Here is a 22,215-nt window from a genome sequence, read left to right on the forward strand (position 1 = left end):
TTTTACCCTTCTCTTTTTATTATTTAAATAGAAAAAAAACCAGCTGGATGCAGTCGCTCACACCTTTAAAGCCCAGCACTTTGGGATGCTGCAGCAGGAGAATCATTTGAGCTCAGGAGTTCGAGACCAGCCTGGGCAATACAGTGAGACCTTATCTCTACTTAAAAAAAAAAAAAATTAGCCAGTCATTGTAGCCCGCACTTGTAGTCCCAGCTACTTGGGAGGCTGAGGCGGGAAGATTGCTTGAGCCTGGGATACCCAGGCTGCAGTGATCAACCCACTGCACTCCAGCCTGGGACACACATCCTGTCTCAAAAACAAACAAACAAAAACTCATGAAAAAGATCTTGACAGCTATAGAATACGTGCTGTAAAATCGTTCTCAACAACACTGTCCATTCATTATTCAATAGCTCTTACATAAACAATGTGCATATTAGAAATTATTTAAGATTTTTTTTTTTTTTTTGAAATGCAGTTTCACTCTTGTTGCCCAGGCTGGAGTGGAATGGCGGCATTATCACGGCTCACTGCAACCTCCGCCTCCGAGGTTCAAGTGATTCTGCCTCAGCCTCCTGAGTAGCTGGGATTACAGGCACCTGCCACCATGCCTGGCTAATTTTTGTATTTTTAGTAGAGATGGGGTTTTGTCATGTTGGCCAGGTTGGTTTCAAACTCCTGACCTCACGTGATCTGCCTGCCTTGGCCTCCCAAAGTGCTGGGATTACAGGTGTGAGCCACCACATCCAGCTTATTTAAGATTTAATGCAAGAAAAATATTTGTCTCTTCTGGAGAATTTGTGACATATTTCTTCATTTAGGGTAATGAAAACTCTGGCTCCCAGGAAGTTTAGCTAAATTTGATGTTTTATCACAGCAATTATCTTAAATTACTTAAAAGTAACGTATTTCTTCACTTCTTTCCTTGGATCTGATTTTCTACTTCTATTAACTATGTATTGACATCCTGTTAAGTGTCACCTCAAATCTCATCTGTAAGGAGAAATGTTAAAAATAATAATCAATGAAGCTGAACATACAGGGATCCTATTTTAAATGATTCTACTGAAAATACAAAAATCATCCAGGCGTGGTGGCATGTGCCTGTAGTCCCAGCTACTCAGGAGACGGAGGCAGGAGAATCTCTTGAACCAGGAAGGTGGAGGTTGCAGTGAGCCAAGATGGCACCACTGCACTCCAGCCTGGATGACAGAGGTTCCATCTCAAAAAAAATGGATCACAGATGGAAATGCAAAACTATAAAACTTTCAGAAAAATGCATAAGGGAAATTTTTCAGGATACAAAAATAGCCCAAAAGTCCTGGACTTCACAACAGAAGCACAATCCATTAAAGAATAGTAAGTGGGATTTCATCAAAATTAAAAGCTTTTGTTCTGCAAAAGATGCTGTTAGAATTAAAAGATAAGGTATGGAATGGGAGAAAATACCTGCAAACTATATATCCAAAAAAGGATCCATATAAAGAACTCTCAAAATTCGATACTTACAAAAAAAAATCCAGTTAGAAAATGGGCAACAGATATGAAGAGAATATACAGATGTTGAATAGCACAGGAAAAGATGTTCCACATACTAGCCATTAGGAAAAGGCTAACATGAAATACCATGATGAGATATACTCCTTATCTATAAGAATAGTTTTTAAAATAGTAAAAAAAAAAAAAGTAACCACCAATTGCTGGCTAGGATGTGGAAAAACTAGATCTCTCATACACTGCTGGTGGGAATGCAAAATAGTACAACCACTATGGAAAACACTCTTTGGCAGTTTGTATCCGATACACCGCAGCAATCATACTCTTATACTTTTATCCCAGTGAAAACTGGGATGTTCACAGAAAAACCTCTACATGAATATTCACAGCAGGTTTATTTCTAATAGCCAAAAATTGACAATGATCCAGATGACCTTCAACATGAAATCATTCAACAAATTGGTAGTACATGGATGCCATGGAGTAATACTCAATAAAAATGAACAAATTATAGCTATAAGCAACAACTCTGGAATCTTCCAAGTAAAAAGCCAGTCCCAAAAGTCATGTACTATATGATTCCATTCACTCATTCATTCATTCATTTATGAGACTGAGTCTTGCTCTGTCACCCAGGCTGGAGTGCAGTGGTATAATCTCAGCTCACTGCAGCCTTGACTTCCTGGGATCAAGCAATACCCCCATCTTAGCCTCCTGAGTAGCTGAGACTACAGGCACACACCACCACACCCACCTGATTTTTGTATTTTTCTAGAGACAATGTTTCATCATGTTGCCCAGGCTGGTCTTGAACTCTTGAGTTCAAGTGATCTGCCCATCTCAGCCTCCCAAAGTGCTGGGATTACAGGCATGAGCTACCATGCCCAGCCTGATTCCATTTATATAACATTTTTGAAAAGACAAAATGCAGGGGGTAAAGGGAATATAGGAGGGAGATGGCTGTGATAGCAATAAAAATGAAAAATAAAAAATAAAACAGGTGATCCTTGGGATGATGGAACTATTCTGTATCTTGACTACCAAAATTCCAATATCCTGGTTGTGAAATTATACTATAATTCTGCAACATATTACCACTGGGGTAACTGGATAAAAGATACACAAGACCTCACTGTAGTAGTTCTTAAAACTGTATGGGAATCTATCATTATCTCAAAATAAAAACTTAATTTCAATGAGAAATCTGAAGTGAAACATATTTATAAACTGGTAGTAGAGAGATCTGAATTTTAACTTTATTTTTATTTTAAAAAGAAAATTAGCTAAGGCAACTAAAATATCCAAGAACAATTAGAAAACTACATAAAATAGTTGATATATTTAAGTTTTAAATTGAAGGGCTAAGCAGTTTTTAAGTTATAAATCCAAAGACACTATTCGAGAGAGGAGGAAAAGGGTGCAGTGTTTGAAATATGGCAGGCAACATGGACCCAAAACAAATTACCAGCACCATAAAGGAGCTCCTGGATCTCCATCAGGCTCATCCTGGATGAACAAATTTCTGTGAAAATGCGAAATGACCAAGAACTTAAAAGCAGATTACAGGCATGTGATCAACATTTAAATGACATTGGAAGAAACGGTGACTACTATAAAACTGATGAAGAAACAGATAAAGAGATATATAAATCAATGAAATGGAATAGTCCAACATTCTTTGTCCATGGAGATGGTGTCATACTAGTTGCCTTCCACTGACAGCTGGCTGAAACAAGGAATTTATCCTGTATAGAAAAATACAAGACTTGGTTCAATGGCCTCTTTAAATTTGTAAGACATTCAAAAGAGAAACCTGCATACATTTTGAAATAAATGACTCCAGGATTCTTCCACTCCTAAACTGAGGAGATCTGCAGATAACTCACAACTTCCTAAACTAAGAGGTATTTTTATTTTTCTCCAACCATTCCAATAAATGTGATCAAGATACAGAATTTTTTCAGGAGTTCATTTGCTCCATTTTTTTCTTTAAATTTGGTATTTGCTTTTTGATTTCTTAAAAAAAGACTATCAAGAGAGTAAAAATAAAACCCAGAGAATGGGAGAAAATATTTGCAAATCATGTACCTAATAACAGACTGGTATTGAAAATATATTAACTACTACAATTCAACAACTAAAAAACAACCCAATTCAAAAACAATCAAAGAACTTGAATAGTCATTTCTCCAAAGATATACAAATAGCCAACAAGTACATATAAAGATACTCGACATCTCTAATTATCAAGGAAATGCTAATCAAAACCACAATAAGGCCAGGTATAGTGGCTCACACCTGTAATCCCAACACTCTGGGAGGCCAAGGTGGATCACATGAGCCCAAGAGTTCAAGACCAGCCTGGCAATCATGGTGAAACCCCATCTCTACTAAAAACACAAAAATTAGCCAGGTAGGGTGGCACATGCCTATAGTCCCAGCTACTTGGGAGGCTGAGGTGGGAGGATTGCTTGAGCATGGGAAGAAGAGGAGGCTGCAGTGAGCCGAGATTGCACCACTGCACTCCGGCCTGGGTGACAGAGCAAACTCTGCCTCAAAAAAAATAAAAATAAAAAACAAAAAAACCAACAACCACCATGATGAGATACCACCTCACACCCATTAGGATTGCTATTATCAAAGAAAAAAAATAGCAAGTGTTGGTGAAGATGTAGAGAAACTGGAACTCTTGTATACTTTTGGTGGAAATATACAGTGGTAGAGCCACTGTGGAAAACAATATGGTGGTTCCTTAAAAAAAAAAAAAAAAACTAAACACAAAATTACCATATGAGCCAGCAATTCCGCTTCGGTGTATATATCCAAAAGAAATGAAAGCTGGGTCTCAAGGAGATATTTATCGACCCATGTTCATACAGCATTATCCACAAGGGCTAAAATGTGGCATCAACCCCAGTGTCTACCCACAGATGAATGGATAAGCAAAACGTGGTATATACATACAATGGAGTACTATTTGGTCTTAGGAAGGAAATTCTGACATATGCTGAAACACAGATGAACCTTGAGGACAATATGCTAAGTGACTCACGAGGTACTTGGTCAAAATGATAGACACAGAAAGTTAAATGGTAGCTGCCAGCGGCTAGGAGGCTTTGGGAGTTATTGTTTAATGGGTATAGGGTTAAAGTTTTGCAAAATGAAAAGAGTTCTGGAGATGAACAGTGGTGAAGGGTATACAATAATATGAATGTACTTAATACCAGTGTAGAATACATTTAAAAATGGTTAAGATATTTTATTTGTATTTTATCACAATAAAAAAGTTCAGAAGAAAAATATATAAATCCAAAGAAGGGAAATTTTAAACATTGGGTGGAAGCTTCAGTAGAAATAATGGTACTTGAGTTGGACTTGGATGAACAGGATGTACACAAAGAGGCCAACTAAGAGCTGTAGAGCAATGACTTAAAAAAAGTAATGATGGGAGAGCTACTTTCATTTAAATCATTTCTCAGAATGAAAACACGCCAACATTCAAATTTCAGTTTTCCAGAAATTGTGAACATGGATTACCAAATGTTGATAATCATTTTTAAAGAAGAGATAACTTTAAAAATCTGCTTCCAAAGATTCAATACGGGTAATTTCAACATCAGTAATACATTATTCCCACATATGCTGTCAGTAAAAAAGTAATCTGATCTCAGGTAATGCAAGTGCTTGATTAGAGAGTATTCCCAATTCCTCCTTCTCATCCCTTCTAACATTCCTGTAATTCATTTCGCTCATCCATAATCTATAATTACTGAACAGATTGTTGCCATTATCAGCAACAATCAGGGACATGTATACATTTGTCAAAACCCACAGAATGTACAACACAAAGAGTGAAGCCTAATATAAACAACAGACTTTAGCTAATAATAATGTATCACTATTGGCTTATCAATTCTAACAAATATACTGCATGAATGCAAGATGTTAATAATAGGGGAAATGGAGGAGGAGGAGGGTTTGGGAATTTTTTACACTTCTTAATCAATTTTTCTGTAAACCTGAAACTACTCAAAAAACTTAAAGTCTATTTTTTTTTTGGAGACGGAGTCTCGCTCTGTCACCCAGGCTGGAGTGCACTGGCGTGACCTCAGCTCGCCACAGCCTCCGCCTCCTGAGTTCAAGCCTCCCGAGTAGGCGGAATTACAGGCATGCGCAACCACACCCGGCTAATTTTTGTATTTTTAGTAGACACGGAGTTTCACCATGTTGGCCAAGCTGGTCTCGAACTCCTGACCTCAAGTGATCCGCCTGCCTCAGCCTCCCAAAGTGCTGGGATTACAGGCATGAGCCACTGCACCCAGCCTTAAGTCTATTTTTTAAAACTTGAGATCATGAAGAATTACACACTACTTTAAGGATAAATCTTTCTCTGAAACTTCTTGGCTCAAATATTGATGTAAACTTTTTTTGTAAATTAAGCTGTATCCAGTTATTTCTAAACTAAAAAAATAATCATCTATAACAAACTGGCGTCCGCCAAAGAGAAGATGGAAAACCAGGTCTATCAACTCAGAATTTCCTCACTTAGATGAGCCCAAAACTCTTTTTTTCTCTAACACCTATTAAAAATCTTTGGGAAATAGTATTATTCTAAAGAAACTGTATTCTTCAGAACATACCTAGGAAAATGCTGGTATAGTAGGAAAAAAAAACCAACAGAGTCAGGAAACTTGGATTTCTTTTTCTAATCTGAGTTATGTCATTAATAAGCTAAATTACCTCCACATTTCACTTCTCCAACTGGTCTAACAGCTTCCTGTTGTACTAATTAAAAAGAAAAAAGAGGTGGTACTCCAGACTAGTCATTTACAGTGATAGTGAGTATGAGGAAAACATCAGTATTCTGGGGAACACACCTATCATTCACACAAAATTATCTGTTAAATATATTACAAGAAAGAGGGCCAGACGCAGTGGCTCACGCCTGTAATCCCAGCACTTTGGAAGGCCGAGGCGGGCGCATCACGAGGTCAGGAGATGGAGACCATCCTGGCTAACATGGTGAAACCCCATCTCTACTAAAAATACAAAATATTAGCCAGGCGTGGCGGCGGGTACCTGTAGTCCCAGCTACTCAGGAGGCTGAGGCAGAAGAATGGCGTGAATCCGGGAGGCGGAGCTTGCAGTGAGCAGAGATCGTGCCACCGCACTCCAGCCTGGGCGACAAAGCGACACTCCATCTCAAAAAAAAAAAATACTACAAGAAAGGGTAAGGTTAAGGTCTACAAAAACACATGGGACAAAAATAAACCTTAGGGTATAAGTAGTGACAAAGATCCTTTTCCTTGTCACACATTTACATGTTTATCATACATGTAAATTACATCGAGCCTACTATAATAATTAAATAATGGCTCAAAATAACTGTCATTTAATGATATACATAATTACAGTCATCCCTCAGTATCTATGGGGGATTAGTTCCAGAACCCTCACATATACCAAAATCTGAGGATGCTCCAAGTATCCCTCATATAAAATGGTGTTGTATTTGTATATAACCTATGCACATTCTCCCATATACCTTAAATCACCTCTAAATTACTTATAATGCCTAAAACAATGCAAATGCTACATAAATAATTGCTATATTGTTGTTATTTGTATTGTTCTTTATTGGTGTTTGTTTTGGAGATGGAGTCTCATCCTGTTGCCCAGGCTGGAATGCAGTGGCACAACCTCGGCTCACTGCAACCTCTGCCCCCCGGGTTCAAGCAATTCTTCTGCCTCAGCCTCCCAAGTAGCTGGGACTACAGGCACACGCCACCACACTGGGCTAATTTTCGTATTTTTAGTAGAGATGGGATTTCACCACACTGGCCAGGCTGGTCTCCACCTCCTGGCCTCGTGATCCACCCGCCTCAGCCTCCCAAAGTGCTGGGATTACAGGTGTGAGCCACCATGCCTGGCTATTGTATTTTTTTATTGATTTTCTTCTCAAATTATTTTCAATTCATGATTGGTTGAATTCATGAGTACAAAATCCGTACATATGTAACCCATGGATAAAGCGGGTCAGCTCTATTACTGTACATCACACTAAATACTAAGCAGTTCAAAGAAAATGTTTATGATTAGTATTAATTTCTTAGAGATAAATAAAAAACCAGTTCAGGAACAACAAGGTTCAAGAGGCCATTCTCATATGACTGACGACACCTTCAAGGGGCAGAAGAGTAGTAGCAGGGACCAATTTCTACTTAAAAGAATCAGTCCTGGCCGGGCGCGGTGGCTCACAGCTGTAATCCCGGCACTTTGGGAGGCTGAGGCAGGCGGATCATAAGGTCAGGAGTTCGAGATCAGCCTGGCCAATATGGTGAAACCCCGTCTCTACTAAAAATACAAAAATTAGCCAGGCATGATGGCGTGCACCTGTAGTCCCAGCTACTTGGAAGGCTGAGGCAGAAGAATCGCTTGAACCCAGGAGGTGGAGGTTGCAATGAGCCCAGATTGCGCCACTGCAATCCAGCCTGGGTGACAGAGGAAGACTCCGTCTCAAGAAAAAAAACAAAACAAAACAGAATCAGTCCTATCCTGGGCAACAGAGTGAGACCACATCTCTACAAATAAATACGCAAACTGGGTTGTGCACACCTGTCACTTCAGCCCAGGAGGTCAAGGCTGCAGTGAGCTATGATCACACCACTGACTCCAGCCTGAGTGACAGAGCGAGACCCTGTCTCGAAAAAAAAAAAAAAAAAAAAAAAAAGACCTATGCCTGCTCATGAATCTCTTACTATACACCCAGAAAATACAAACATATCAACTAAAATACTAAAAGCAATTTTTCAAGTCATCACTATAGTAGATAATAAACATGAAACTCAATTGCTTCCTTTATTTAAATAGCCAGATAATAATACGATTGATGAAATAGCCTTATAAAAACAGAAGCCCTTGCCCTCCCTCCAAAATGTTTTTAGAAAAAATATAACAAAAATATATGGTTTCTTAAAAATAACAAATATGCGTATCAACAAGAAACACAGATATGACAAGACGAAAATCATAAATGCCACTAAAGGGCATCAAACATCAAATAAATGGGAAATCTACCTTCCTAGAAAGAGATATGCTATCGTAAAGTTACCAATGATCTTCTAAATTAATCTACAAATGCAGACCCTCTCAATCAACATACCACCAAGAATTCTTATTATTATTATTTTGAGATGGGAGTCTAGCTCAGTCCCCCAGGCTGGGTGCAGTGGCACGATCTCGGCTCACTACAAGCTCCGCCTCCCGGGTTCATGCCATTCTCCTGCCTCAGCCTCCCGAGTAGCTGGGACTACAGGCGCCTGCTACCACACCCGGCTAATTTTTTTGTATTTTTAGTAGAGACAGGGTTTCACCGTGTTAGCCAGGATGGTCTCGATCTCCTGACCCCGTGATCCGCCCGCCTCGGCCTCCCAAAGTGCTGGGATTACAGGCATGAGACACCGCACCCGGCCAAGAATTATTTTTAGAAGCTGATAAAAATGATTCATGTCCACCTGGAAAATTCCTTTAAAAGCAGAGTAACAAAGCAACACTTCCAGATATTAAATATACAATGAAGGGGAGAGAGGTCAAAATAGCATAGTATCATAAAAAACACAACAAATAAAAAAAGAAAATCCTGACATAGTATAAACATACTTGGGGATTTACTATTGATAAAGGCAGACTTTTAGAAGTAAAACGATTATTCAACAAACGGCACTACAACTAGTTAGAAATTTGGGGAGCATAAAGCTAGATTATTTTTTCACTCCTTAAGCCAAAATTTAAAAAGCTAGGTTATTACTTTTATAATCTTGGTGCAAATACTTTCCAAGAATAACATTAAAACCAAAAGTTATAAAGAGACTGACAAATTTGATTACATTAAAATTTAAGCATCTATATGGCAAACACCAGAGCCAATGCATAAGGATAAGCAACAAATCAATAAAAACCATGTAGAACACCAAAGGCACACTGTATATGTACTATACCTAAAATAACTGACATTTAATTTCTCAATGTCATAATTAGTAAGTCGTGGATTTAAATCCAGGCAATCTGACTCCAAAACTTATGTTCTTACATACTATACTATACTGCCTCTCTCAGATGTCCACAAGTATTATAAGATAACCAATACCCATTTTGGTCAAAAATGCATACAGGTAATTTTATATACCATTGATGGAAGAGTGATACACACTCTTCAGAGGGAATTTGATTCTAGCCAGCTATCAATTTTAACTACACATACCGGAGTATATCTGGGAGACGGAATTGTGGAGAATTTTCATCTTCTATGTTCTATATTTCTATGTTTGAATTTTTACAGCAAGATTATTTTTATAATTGGGGAAAAAACAGATTAAGGTAATTGTTTTTACCCTCTGCCTATCAAAAGCCCTTCACCTTATCCAGCCTTCCTATCCTACCCTAAAGTGTCTCACTCTGTAGACATTTGTAAGACAGAATCGACAGAAATTTCAATTACTAAGGTCAGGAAAATAAAGAAGACGACTCCTAGGGTCCCTGGCTTGGGAATGGCTTTTAAAAGAGCAGACAGGACCCTCTGTTGATACCAGGTATCCATGACAAATCAAAAAGCATCTACTATATACAGTCCCTGCTATTTTGCAGTCAGCATCAAGACAATAAACTAAATCTTCTGAAGTCCCCAGGGATTAACAGGGCACCCAAAGGATCCATTTGATGCTGCCAAGATCCTTATCTTTTCCTAGAAGACTGAGAGATTTATTCTAGTCTCAAAGGATATGCCTCTTAAATCACTTCCAAAATCTATAAGGAAGAGGAAAGTCAAACCAACTTATTCTAGGTTGCGTGATAACCTTGGCAACAAGATTCATTTTTAGATCACTAGTTTCTTGCACTGGTCCTACTACAAACATACCCTCCTCTCCCCATCCCTCCTCCATCAGACCTCCCTCCATGCTCCCACAAAGAGTCTAGAGTGACCTAAGGTGTGAAATTCCAAGAACACCATTATTAGGTGCTTCAAGACTTCAGGATCATGCAAACAATATAACCTGAATATATGAAAACCACAGCTGGGTGCAGTGGCTCACACCTGTAATCCCAGTACTTTGGGAGGTTCGAGGTGGAAGGATCACTCAAGCCCAGGAGTTGGAGACCAATCCTGGCAACATAGTAAGACCTCTACCTCTATAAAAAATAGAAAAATTAGCTGGGCGTGGTGGCATATGCCTGTAGTCTCAGCTACTCAGGAGGCTGAGGTGAAAGGACTGATTGAGGCCAGGAGTTCAAAGCTGCAGTGAGCAGTGATCATGCCACTGCACTACAGTCTGGGCAACAGAGTGAGACCCTTCTCCAAAAAAGAATAAAAAAGAAAAACACAACTGCATCAAAATCACTGCACTCATACTGAAATTGAGCAATTATCTCCACAAATAACTTGTCCAATGTAAATAATAAAAGTACTGGATTTCTTCCATCCCCCTTTCACAGTCGCCTCAAGAATTACTAAGGAATGAAATATTTCACATAAATGTACTTTATCACGGAATTAAAACTTGCCTTTTTACAGTTTGGAATTTTATCTCTTTAGAAATACTTCAGAAATTAATTGGACTGCAGACACTTCTGGCTCAAAAATGTTTGAACAAATGTTTACCTTAACTTCTTCACACACATAACATATGGAAACAAAACTAGTTCTCACTGTTAGAGATAAGTTACAAGTATGGAAAGGGGAAAAAAAAACAACTTAGAGTGAACCTGGTGGTGCTGGATTAGAATTGCATTATAGAAATATGCAGATGCTCCTCGATTTACAATGGGTTTACATCTGGATAAACCCATCATTTAAGCCAAAAATATCATAGGTTGAAAATGCACTTAGTACCCCAATAAAACCCCTGGTAAAGTCAAAGAAGTATAAATCAGGGACCATTGTATATATTTATAGATATATAAATAAAAATAGATGTAAATATGTGTAAGTACATAAAAATATTTCCTAGCTTTGTATATGAAGAGGGCCTGAGAGTAACAATACCCTAAAAACAACAATGTACACAAGCCCCAGATATTGGCTTCTAAGTATCATTTTCCACTAAAAACAACCAGGAAAAGTAGAAGATATGTTCGAACATCTAATTGTGCTAAAAAACAAGGAGTACTCAAAAAAGGAAGAGATATCAAAAACAAAAAAGAAAATAAGCCAGGGGGTTCTCACTGGCCAATCAAGAACAATTTGAGCACCAAAATAAATAGTAATGCATTATGTCCTTGTGAAGATAAACCTAGGTACGTGTAAATAAGTGAATTTAAAATACGACAAACAAAACAAAATATTTACATAGTTTCAAAGCACCTACCGCAAAATATTAGTTAATTACAAACAGGCAATGAATACCTTAAAAAGGGCAAGTCTGGCAGCCACAACTTTAATCACATAAGTGAATACCATAATAGGACACACTGAAATTGCCTGCCACCTGATAAGATGTAATAAGAAGAATGCAGCATCACTTTTACAATAACCCTGCCAAAGATCTAATCATAAAAATCTAATCAAAGATCTAATCATGAAAAATATCACACAAATGAAAATTGAGGGGTATTCTACAGAATAACTAGGCCTGTCATCTTCAGATCTTCAAAAGTGTCAAGGCCTTGAAAAAAAAGAGAAAGAAATTATTCCAGATTGAAGGAGAATAAAGAGATGACAACAAAATGTAACACGATTCCAAACTGGAATAATTTGCTGTAAAACACATTATTGGGATAATTGAGGTTCAGATGTTAGTAATATATTCATGTTTACTTTCTGATTTTGATGGTAATGATGTCATTATATGCAGGAGAATATCCTTGTTTGTAGGAAATAAACATTAAAATATTTAGGGGTGACGGGCTGGGCGCGGTGGCTCACGCCTGTAATCCCAGCACTTTGGGAGGCCGAGGCAGGCAAATCACGAGATCAGGAGATCGAGACCATCCTGGCTAACACGGTGAAACCCCATCTCTACTAAAAATACAAAAAATTAGCCAGGCGTGGTGACGGGCGTCTATAGTCCCAGCTACTTGGGAGGCTGAGGCAGGAGAACTGGCGTGAATCCGGGAGGTGGAGCTTGCAGTGAGCCAAGATCACGCCACTGCACTCCAGCCTGGGCGACAGAGCTCTCAAATTAAAAAAAAAAAATATTTAGGGGTGACGACAGGGCATCATGTTAGCAACTTAGTCAAATGGTTCAGGAAAAAAAATGTTCAAACTTTTCCATATTGTCAGTCATTGTTTCAAAAACTAAAATTTAATTTAAAAGTATCTATAGCAGTGCTGAAAACCTGGGAGGGGTATACCTACAGATAAGAACAGAACAGAATTTATAAAGAATACAAAGTAGGCTGGGGTCGGGGAAATAACAAAATGCAATACACTTGAGGAACCAGACACCCAAAACAAGAAGAAAGTGGGATCTCCAAAAAAGATGAGTTTTCTTAGCAAGAAGGATTAAGAGAAGCATATCCTGAGCAGTCAGCCAGAGAGCAAAACCATAGTAGAACACTGTGTAGCTAAAGCCTCTAGTACAGCTCCATGTATGTAGGAGATGTGACACTTGGACAGTGTAATTATGAAAAAAGGAGACTGCCTCCTGAGGAACAGTAAGCACCTGTACCAAAAGGTCAAGCTACCCACATACCTTCAAAGAGAAACTCGTTAAATATTTCTCCCTTTCCTCTTCTAAGCAATCACCAAAGCCAGAAGAAGGATTCATTGGGCTGGGAACATATATTTAAATGACCAATACAGTAGAGACTAGGTCATCATATAAAACTTTGACTACCATGAAAATCTAGTATTTGAAGAAAAAACAAAAAGCATGACATACACCAAAAGCACAGTAAGATCAAATTTTCTGTAGTGTTAGTAGCATAAACAAAAGACAATGTTAAAAGAACATCTCAGAGATTAAAGGTTACATGCAGACCAAAAATAGGGCTAGAAAACCAAAATTGGGCCAGGTGCAGCGGCTCATGCCATAATCCCAGCACTTTGGGAGACCAAGGAGGGAGGACTGCTTGAGGCCAGGAGTTCAAGACCAGCCTGAACAACAAAGCAAGAACCCATCTCTACAAAAAAAAATAAAACATTAGCCGGGCATGGTGGTGCATGCCTATAGTCTCGGCTGAAGGTGAGGTGACAGGATAGCTTGAGCCCAGGAGTTCGAGGCTGCAGTGAGCCGTGAGTATGCCACTGCACTCCAGCCTGGGCAACACAGTGAGATCCTGTCTCAAAAAAATAAAAACAAAAATAACTCCTATGAAAAACTAGAATTCTTAGAAACTCTATTCCAAAAACAAGTAACAAAATAATTGAAAACAAATGAAAATCAAGTAAGTGGGCTAAAAGATCAAGCTTCAACACTCTCCCAGAATCCAATCCAATATGAACAGACAAGAAAAAAAAATTAATTAATGAAAGTTCCATAAATCCCAACTTCCACCTAAGTTCTTGAAGTGCAGTCCATAGGCCCTGGAAGTCCACAGTCTCTGGAAGTCCCTGAGACACTTTCAAGGAAACTTCCAGGTCAAAACTGTGTTTATAATAATATTGAAATGTCATTTTTCCCTTTTCCATTATATTTACATTTTACACTGATGTTGCAAAAGCAATGGTGGATAAAACAGCTAACACCTTTACAAGAACAAAGGCAATGCCTTCAAGCTGCACTAGCACCACTACATATTCCCAGGTTTATGTCTTTTTTTTTTTTTTTTTTTTTTTTTTTTGAGACGGAGTCTTGCTCTGTCGCCAGGCTGGAATGCAGTGGCGCGATCTCGGCTCACTGCAACCTCCACCTCCCGAGTTCAGGCAATTCTCCTGCCTCAGCCTCCTGAGTAGCTGGGATTACAGGCGTTTGTGACCACACCCAGCTAATTTTTTGTATTTTAGTAGAGACAGGGTTTCACTATGTTGTCCATGGTCTTGATCTCCTGACCTTGTGACCAGCACTTTGCGCGGTGGCTCACACCTGTAATCCCAGCACTTTGGGAGGCCAAGGCAGGCAGATCACCTGAGGTCAGGAGTTCAAGACCAGCCTGACCAACAGGAGAAACCCCGTCTCTACAAAAAATACAAAATTAGCTGGATGTGGTGGCACATGCCTGTAATCCCAGCTACTCAGGAGGCTGAGGCAAGAGAATCGCGTAAACCCGGGAGGCAGAGGCTGCGGTGAGCTGAGACTGCACCATTGCACTCCAGTCTGGGCAACAAGAGCAAACTCCAACTCAAAAAAAAAAAAAAAAAACAAAAGAAAGAAAATCTTCCTCCCTTTTCCAACCAAATACCTGTATAAGGCTGGATTTTCTTCATATACTTTAACCAAAAGAACATATTCTAACAGATGGAGTGAAGAAGCAGATATGAGAATCAAGCTGTTTTCTATTAAGCCAAACATAAGAGACTTGCAAAAATATAAAACATTGCCACTATTTTTGCTATTTATTTTAGAAAACAATTATATTTTTTAAAACAATGTTACACTAACATGCAATAGCTTATTTTCAAATAAATTAATTTTTTAAATTTCTGTTTTGAGTCAAACCAAAAAGTCTGAGAACAGCTGCCTTAGGACTATTACTATTTCTTGTAATTATACCATATTATAACAGAGTGAATCCTCCTACACAAATGAAATGTACAAGGCACTTAGCCTCAAAGTAAGTTGTCCCAGGTTATTTTCTAAGTTATTCAGTCATCTTTCCATTTTTCTATTGCTTCACTGTAACAGCACAGGTCATAACTTCACAATGCTGTAAATGTACCTTTCTCACGCCTTCTGGGACACCAAAGAACCAAAAACAGCTCATTATGTACATAAGTAAATGGGCTCTGAATAATAATGGCCCTAAAAGTGAAGTCCCCAGACTCTGTTATACCTGTTGTGATTAAGGAGATGTCATTTTTTATTTTCCAGTTTTTCCACTACATTCAATATGCTTTTAAAGCTATAATAAATAACCTCCAGATAAGTAGAGTCTTATTAAGTGAATTTTTAGATATTCTCCTTTTCTATCGTCTTCCACACTATCACTTAAAGCCTGGCAAGGCCTTCATTCAATGGTGTCTGGAACAAAATTTGAAGTGACAAAAATAGAGTGATAGAGTACTACTGTGCTTATTTCATGAAATCAAAGAAAGATAATTTCAAAATTTTAGGGATTCTGTGTCAGAGAAGACATCTAACTTGAAAGGTAGGACAGAAGAGGAAGGTACAGAGAAGAAGGAACAGAGAAATATATCTGTATGTTTTAAGAGGCCAAAAGTATAATAAAACAAGAAGGTAGAGAGGGTTACAAAGTCTTAATACATAAGAATAAATAACAACCTGGTATTATCTTAACAGTCAATTTTAAGAACACTAAAGAGAAAAAGGAAAACTGAGAAAACAAAGTATAAAACAAAGCAATGGCCAGGAGCGGTGGCTCATGCCTGTAATCCCAGCACTTTGGGAGGCCGAGGTGGGCAGATCATGAGATCAGGAGATCAAGACCATCCTGGCTAACACGGTGAAACCCCGTCTCTACTAAAAATACAAAAAATTAGCCAGGCACAGTGGCGGGCGCCTCTAGTCCCAGCTACTCGGGAGGCTGAGGCAGGAGAATGGCGTGAACGTGGGGGAGGCGGAGCTTGCAGTGGGCCAAAATCTTGCCACTGCACTCCAGCCTGGGCGACAGAGCAAGACTCCATCTCAAAATAAACAAAGCAATATACTGATGAATATAAAGTTAAAATACCAGCATGTACACTTAGTTGAAATGCAAAGGGGATATTCAGAATTAAATGGGCTAATAAAACCAGATCAGATAAACTTTTTCTACTGCATGTTTTGAACAGTTTTTTGAGGTGATAAACATAGACTAACAGTTTGGAAAAGAGGGAAATGGCAAAACATAATTAAGAACGACCAACTGAACACAGAGAAAATAAGGCTAGGTAAATGAAGCTAACTATAAATATAGGAAGCTAAGGGAATCAGAAGAGAAAGCTGAATAGCAGCTAAGTTTCTTTTTTACAATTAGGAAACCTAAGAAGAGACAGCTAAAAGGTGAATCTGAAAAATGGGAGTTAGCAGTAGGCCGGGCTCAGTGGCTCACACCTGTAATCCCAGCACTTCGGTAGGCCGAGGTGGGCAGATCACCTGAGGTCGGGAGTTAGAGACCAGCCTGGCCAACATGGCAAAACCTGTCTCTACTAAAAATACAAAAATTAGCTAGGCATGATGATGTGCGCCTGTTATCCCAGCTACTTGGGAGGCTGAAGCAGGAGAATCGCTGGAACCCGGGAGGTGGAGGTTGTGGTGAGTCGAGATTGTGCCACTGCACTCCAGCCTAGGCAACAGAGCAAGACTCCATCTCGAAAAAAAAAAAAAAAAAAAACAAGAGGAAAAGACAAAGACATCTTTAGAGGTTTATAATAGAGATGTATTCCCAGAAAAAGAAAACGGAAGCAAGCATGTAACAGATTCAAGAAATGAATGAGCAAGGCAAAGAGTCAAAATGCAAGCAGCCAAGTAGGGTATGTAAGGAGAATCTGGATAAGCAGCAATTACGAAAAATAAAAAAGAAACTGCTACCCAGCATCACTAAAATTCTGCATAATCCCAAATACTCTGTAAGTACTGCCATAATCTATTTCCAAAACAAAAGCAGCTTAAAGTCTAAATCGTATTATCCGTAAGCAATTATTTCAAATAAGTAATTTTGAAATATACACCTATTTTCTGAAACTTTTAACTGTATTTCTTAAAGGGTATTATTTACTACTAATAGTGCAATACCAACAATGTGTAAAATAATCGATTTTTGAGATTTGCCAACGATATATGTGTAATGTATCTATAGGTATCACTTCATTAAGAAACAGCATACAATAAAAATTTGGTTTCCATGTTTGTACCTCTGTAAGCTTTTTATACATAAAGTTTACAATAGTTTGATCTCAAATGGCAAGGAGACTTCGTAACAGTACTACTTGAATCAGTTGAAGTCCTGAAAATTCATGATTACCTTCAATAAACAGAGCCTTTAAGTGTGTATTTTGTGCAATATAGACTTCGGAAGTACTCTCTATTTGCCAATTTAATCTTCGAAAATCCACACCATACTAGAAGAATATCCAAATTTTGAAGCCATTTAAAAATATTTTAACTGATGACTCCATTAACCTCTTTTCAAACCTCTGTCACAGTTTAAACAAGGCTTCGAAAATACTTATAGTTTCACAATAGTATAAAACCTAAAATTTAAGTTAATTCAGTGATAAACTAACAGAATTCCAAGAAAACTACGAAGTAAATTATGCCTTGTTGAGGAGAAAAAAAAGAAACACAAAGGTGAACACCTCACTTTATAAAACGTGTTGTCTGCATCGAAACATACTACTCTTCTCCTGAGAAAAAAAATCAAGAACTAAATCTAAAAATAGAGGCTTAAATAGTCATTTTCAAGTGCTACGATACTTTTTTTATACAAAATTTACTAATAAATAACCATCTTCATAAAGCGATAATTCTCTGTAAGGGACTTGCTCTATTAAAGTTTTGTTGCTTTTGAAGCCAAGTATAAGCCATATAAGGAAACTGAAGTTCAATGCCATTTATTTTGTTCACCTCTTTCAGATGCCCAAGAATAACCTCTTTTGCAGCCTAATGATACGTTCCAAAATTATAAAGTAGATGAGTTATGCACTTTAAATTCTTTGATAAAGCTAGTTTGACTTAACAAGAATTACTCCACGGTTCACAAATCTTACCAACAATGAAAAAAAAAAGAATCTCCTGAGACCATGCCCCGGGGAGGAAAAAAAAAATCCAAACTACAGTAATAAATAAAGGACTGCCTTTGGAGATGTACTTAACGAAGCTGAAGTAGCAAAGAACAAATTGTGAAATAATTTGATCCTGATCTTTAAAACTTATTTTTTCTCTTTGAACTAAAGAAAATCAACTCTCTCCTCGGGTTTCCGGTCATTACGTGAGACAGAATAGGCAATCTAAACATCAGTATATATTTAGGATATACCTACCAACAGGATTACCAAATTTATTCAATATATATTCAAAAGTACAGTATTGTATTTCACCTCCCTGTACCGCAAAAGTACCGGGAAAAAAACTAAACAGAAAAAGACTAAAACACCACTGAAAAAAACTTTGGGTTTGCTGCTATCAAAACTAGTCCCCATTGGTTCAGAAGTGTTCATAGCTCTGACTGGTGGAATGTCTGCCATGCTTCATGAATCCTGCCCCCACAGATGTAGGCAGAACCTATCACTATTTATGCAGAACCGACCAAAAACATTTGGGACAACACAAAAATGTAAATACCATACTACTCGAAAAGCACAGCTTTTTATCACAACCACTGTGATTCCCTTGAAAATCGTTTTAAGCGTTTTACCTCCCCTCCCATATAGTCTGTTCCGAACTGTACAAAAGTCCTATCAAACGTCTTACAGGTTGTTATTGTTGTTTAATTATCTCTCTCTATTCTTAGTCCTTACTCCTTTTTTCTTCGTAATGGATCAGTTACAAGAAAAGCCTAGTCGATACTTGCTTTCAATTAATTAAACAAGTTATACGGCGCTAAACGTCTGAAAAACACACACTACACACAACTAAAGAAATATATTACTCACCCTGAAAAACGACTAAGAATGGCAAGATTTTTTGGTTTCTAAAATCTAACTAAATATACTGATCAGGGTTGGAAATAAAAAAAATAAAAATAAAAACCTCTATATACGATTAACGCAAGCGCCAATATAATCGGTATGAGTATAAACAAACGCGGCAGCCATCTCAATAACAGCAAATCACTCACTGCAGCGACCAAACTTTCTTCCCAAACAGAAGGTGCCTGGCTGAGCAACTTAATATACACTCTATACGTTCCAGAAAGCCAAAACTTCTGGCCCCTGTGCTGAACAAAGGCAATCGTTCTTCGGATTGCTAAAAACTTTTCGTCCCACCGCATTCTTACAGCCTCTTCCAAAAAATCCAAAGTCCAGATGGTGGGGCGGGGAAGCGGGGGAGACGGGACGCGGTGGGGTGCAGTTCGATTATTTAGCCCCTCAATTATTAACCGCTTCGATATGAGAAAAGGAGGATTTAGGGTAACTTGGAGAAGAGTGAAAAACACTAAAGGATCATCTCTTTTCCGAGTCACAAAGTCCCATGAACTTTGTGACTCAGAGACACTTTTCGTGAAAATTACCTTTCGGCGGGACAGCGTCTCAGGGCAGCTTTTTCAAGGCTTCGCTTGACATGATTTCCTTCCCTTCATCAGTCACTTTGGATCCAGCTGAATATCTCTCTCGGGTGAGAGCGGATGTGGACTGGCCTCCCGCAGAAGAGTAGGTGGCTTTGGTGGGGGTTGGGGTGCGGGCTGGCTTCCTGGTCTCGAGTTTTGCAGGAGTTTCCCAGCCCCAACGAGGATCTCCGCCGAAAAAAAAAAAAAACTTTTCACTCGTGACACCGCCCGGAATTGCAGTGCGAAACTCACTTCCTGCCTTGGCGAGAAGCAGGATCCAGCTCCGTCCAGGGGAACCCGGAAAACCAGCTCCGCGCGCACCGGAGAGGGGGAGGGGAGGGGACGGCCGCCGGGAGCCTCGGGCTCCGGGCAACCGGCGAGCCCCGCACACCGGACGGCAGCGGCACCCGGCCGGCGGGGGCGAGGACGCTGCCCGGGCGCTCGGCGAGCCTCGGCCGCGCTAGGCCGCCACCGCTTCCTCTCCGCCGCCCCCAGAGCCGGGCGGCAGGGTTATTGTCTCGATAGCGCTTGCCGCGCCCTTCGTCCGCGACGCCGCTGCCGCCGCCACCCGGAGCCGGAGCCGGAGCCGGAGCCGAGGAGTCGGGCAGGCTCAATAGCGGCCCCCTCCCCGGGCCGTCCGTCGGGCCGTCCGTCCTTCCGTCCGTCCCTCCCCGCTTTCCCTACTCGCTCTCGAACCCTCTTCTCCTCCCTCTCCCGTTTTCCCGCCACCGTCCCTCCGCTGCCCTGCTTGTTCTCCTTCGCCAGCGGCGGTGGCTCCCCGAGACGCGCAGGGGGCGGGAGCAGGCGGCAGCTCCGTCTCCTCACGAGCTTGCGGGGCCGCGGCAGGGGCCGAGACTGCGTCCCGCGCCGCCGCGCCACATTCACTCGAGCGAGAGACGGCGAGGGGAGGGAGGACGGAGGGAGCGGAGAGAAAGGAGGAGGAATGGGGCAGGGGCGGAGGGGAGTTACTGCCTCACAGGCCGCGGCGGCAACAGCGCCACCGCCCCGGCCGCGACGGGTGAAGAGGCTGCGCGCCGCGACTCCGCGGCGGGGGCGGGGACGGGGCGGCCTCCCGCCGGCTTCGCCCCAACCGCCAACAGCCGGGCAGGAGGCCGGCGCGGGCCAGTCAGCGCGCGGGGGCGGTGCGGGCCGACGTCGGCGGCTGGGGGCGGCGGGCCGGGGGCCGGGGGAGGGGCAGCCGGCGGCCGTGGGTTCGCGTGCAAGGCGCGCCGTGAGGCCCACTCTGGCCCAGGCCCCTCGAGGCCTGCCCGCTGCTCCCTGCCCGCTCCGCGACCCCGCACTCCCCCACTCCCGAGCCCCCCAGGGTGGGGAACGCTGGCAATGCCGACCCTGCTGTCTGCTCGCGGCCCAGCGCCCAGCCAGAGAGATAGAGAGCCCACAGGCCTCCGCCGCGCCGGCCGATGGAGTTTCTTTGTACGACAGTAATCGGTGCACAGGGGTTGTTGGAGTCCAGCCCTGATTTGAAGGCAGCAGGTATCTCTTGCAGCTGCAGCACTCTAACTTCCTCTAATGGCACGGTCAGGTCGCAGGAAACCACAGCGGCAGCGCGGTGCAGCTTCCCACGCCCGCCCTTCGAGCTTGTTCCCCAGCGGCGCAGCTCAGCCTCCTCCAAGTCTCAGCCTCACACCGGCGGGGAGACAAAGCTGGCGCTGGGAGTGGGAAAAGGGCCCGCGAAATGGCCTCAAGATCGTGCCTTTGTTAGAGGAAACATGGGTACGCTCCGATGCGACGCAGGCTTCCAACCCCAGCGGTTCGGTGGTGGTGCAGTCGTTGAATTGCGCTGGCCCTAATAATTCAGCCTGGCAGGGTTCGCGTTTATTGCGGAGAGAGACTCTTAAGCATTCTGTCAACACATATGGCAAATAGAAAGCCTCAACCATAACATTGCACAGTTTTTGCAGTTCTTGCTTTAAATATGTTCACAGAAAAGACGGCCTTGTTTTACCCAGAGAAGGAGCGTAATGCGGAGCGAACCATTCGCCACCCCCATTCTCTGCTGCACTTAACTGTGTACAGTGATAATTAGCCTCTGGGTCGCTGAAGTCCCTGGTTCAGTTCTTCCGTCTGTATTCTAGAGATAATTATTTATTACCAAGTTTGAATAAAGAGCTATATCCCCTACGGACCTTTTTTTTTTTTTTTTGGCTTGCCAATAGAAAGAGTTCATAAATTCCACCAAGTAATCATTTACCAAAATGAGTTGTACGTTAGTTACGAACACTTGAAATAACGCCGAAGATATTCAAGTCATTTTATTCAGGTTGGGAGCATTTTTAACTACTTGAAGAACTGCTGGAATTAATACAGATGTTAGGTTATGTAGCATAGAGCAGAAGTTGAAGATTTACAGGTAGTACTGAAGTGTTCAGATATATTCAGTGCTGAATTAGAGGTAAG

The 22,215-nt window shown here is 40.9% G+C and overlaps 1 protein-coding gene across 8 annotated transcripts in view; it reads right to left on the minus strand.

The window, feature by feature from the left end:
• Window positions 1-20,231, minus strand: part of ERBIN (erbb2 interacting protein) — a 148,964-nt gene extending 128,733 nt beyond the window's left edge. For 2 of the 8 annotated variants that reach the window (XM_019013535.4, XM_019013533.4), the window contains exon 1: window positions 19,762-20,227. The gene's annotated coding sequence lies outside the window, so the exon portion shown is untranslated. Of the gene's footprint in view, window positions 1-19,761 lie in introns of all 8 variants that reach the window. The other 6 variants (XM_019013538.4, XM_019013536.4, XM_055367653.2 and 3 more) reach the window with 5 other exon arrangements.
• Between the last annotated feature and the right edge of the window lie 1,984 nt (window positions 20,232-22,215).

This window comes from Gorilla gorilla, chromosome 19 (assembly GCF_029281585.2).
Source record: "Gorilla gorilla gorilla isolate KB3781 chromosome 19, NHGRI_mGorGor1-v2.1_pri, whole genome shotgun sequence".
Classification (NCBI taxonomy): Eukaryota; Metazoa; Chordata; class Mammalia; order Primates; family Hominidae; genus Gorilla; species Gorilla gorilla.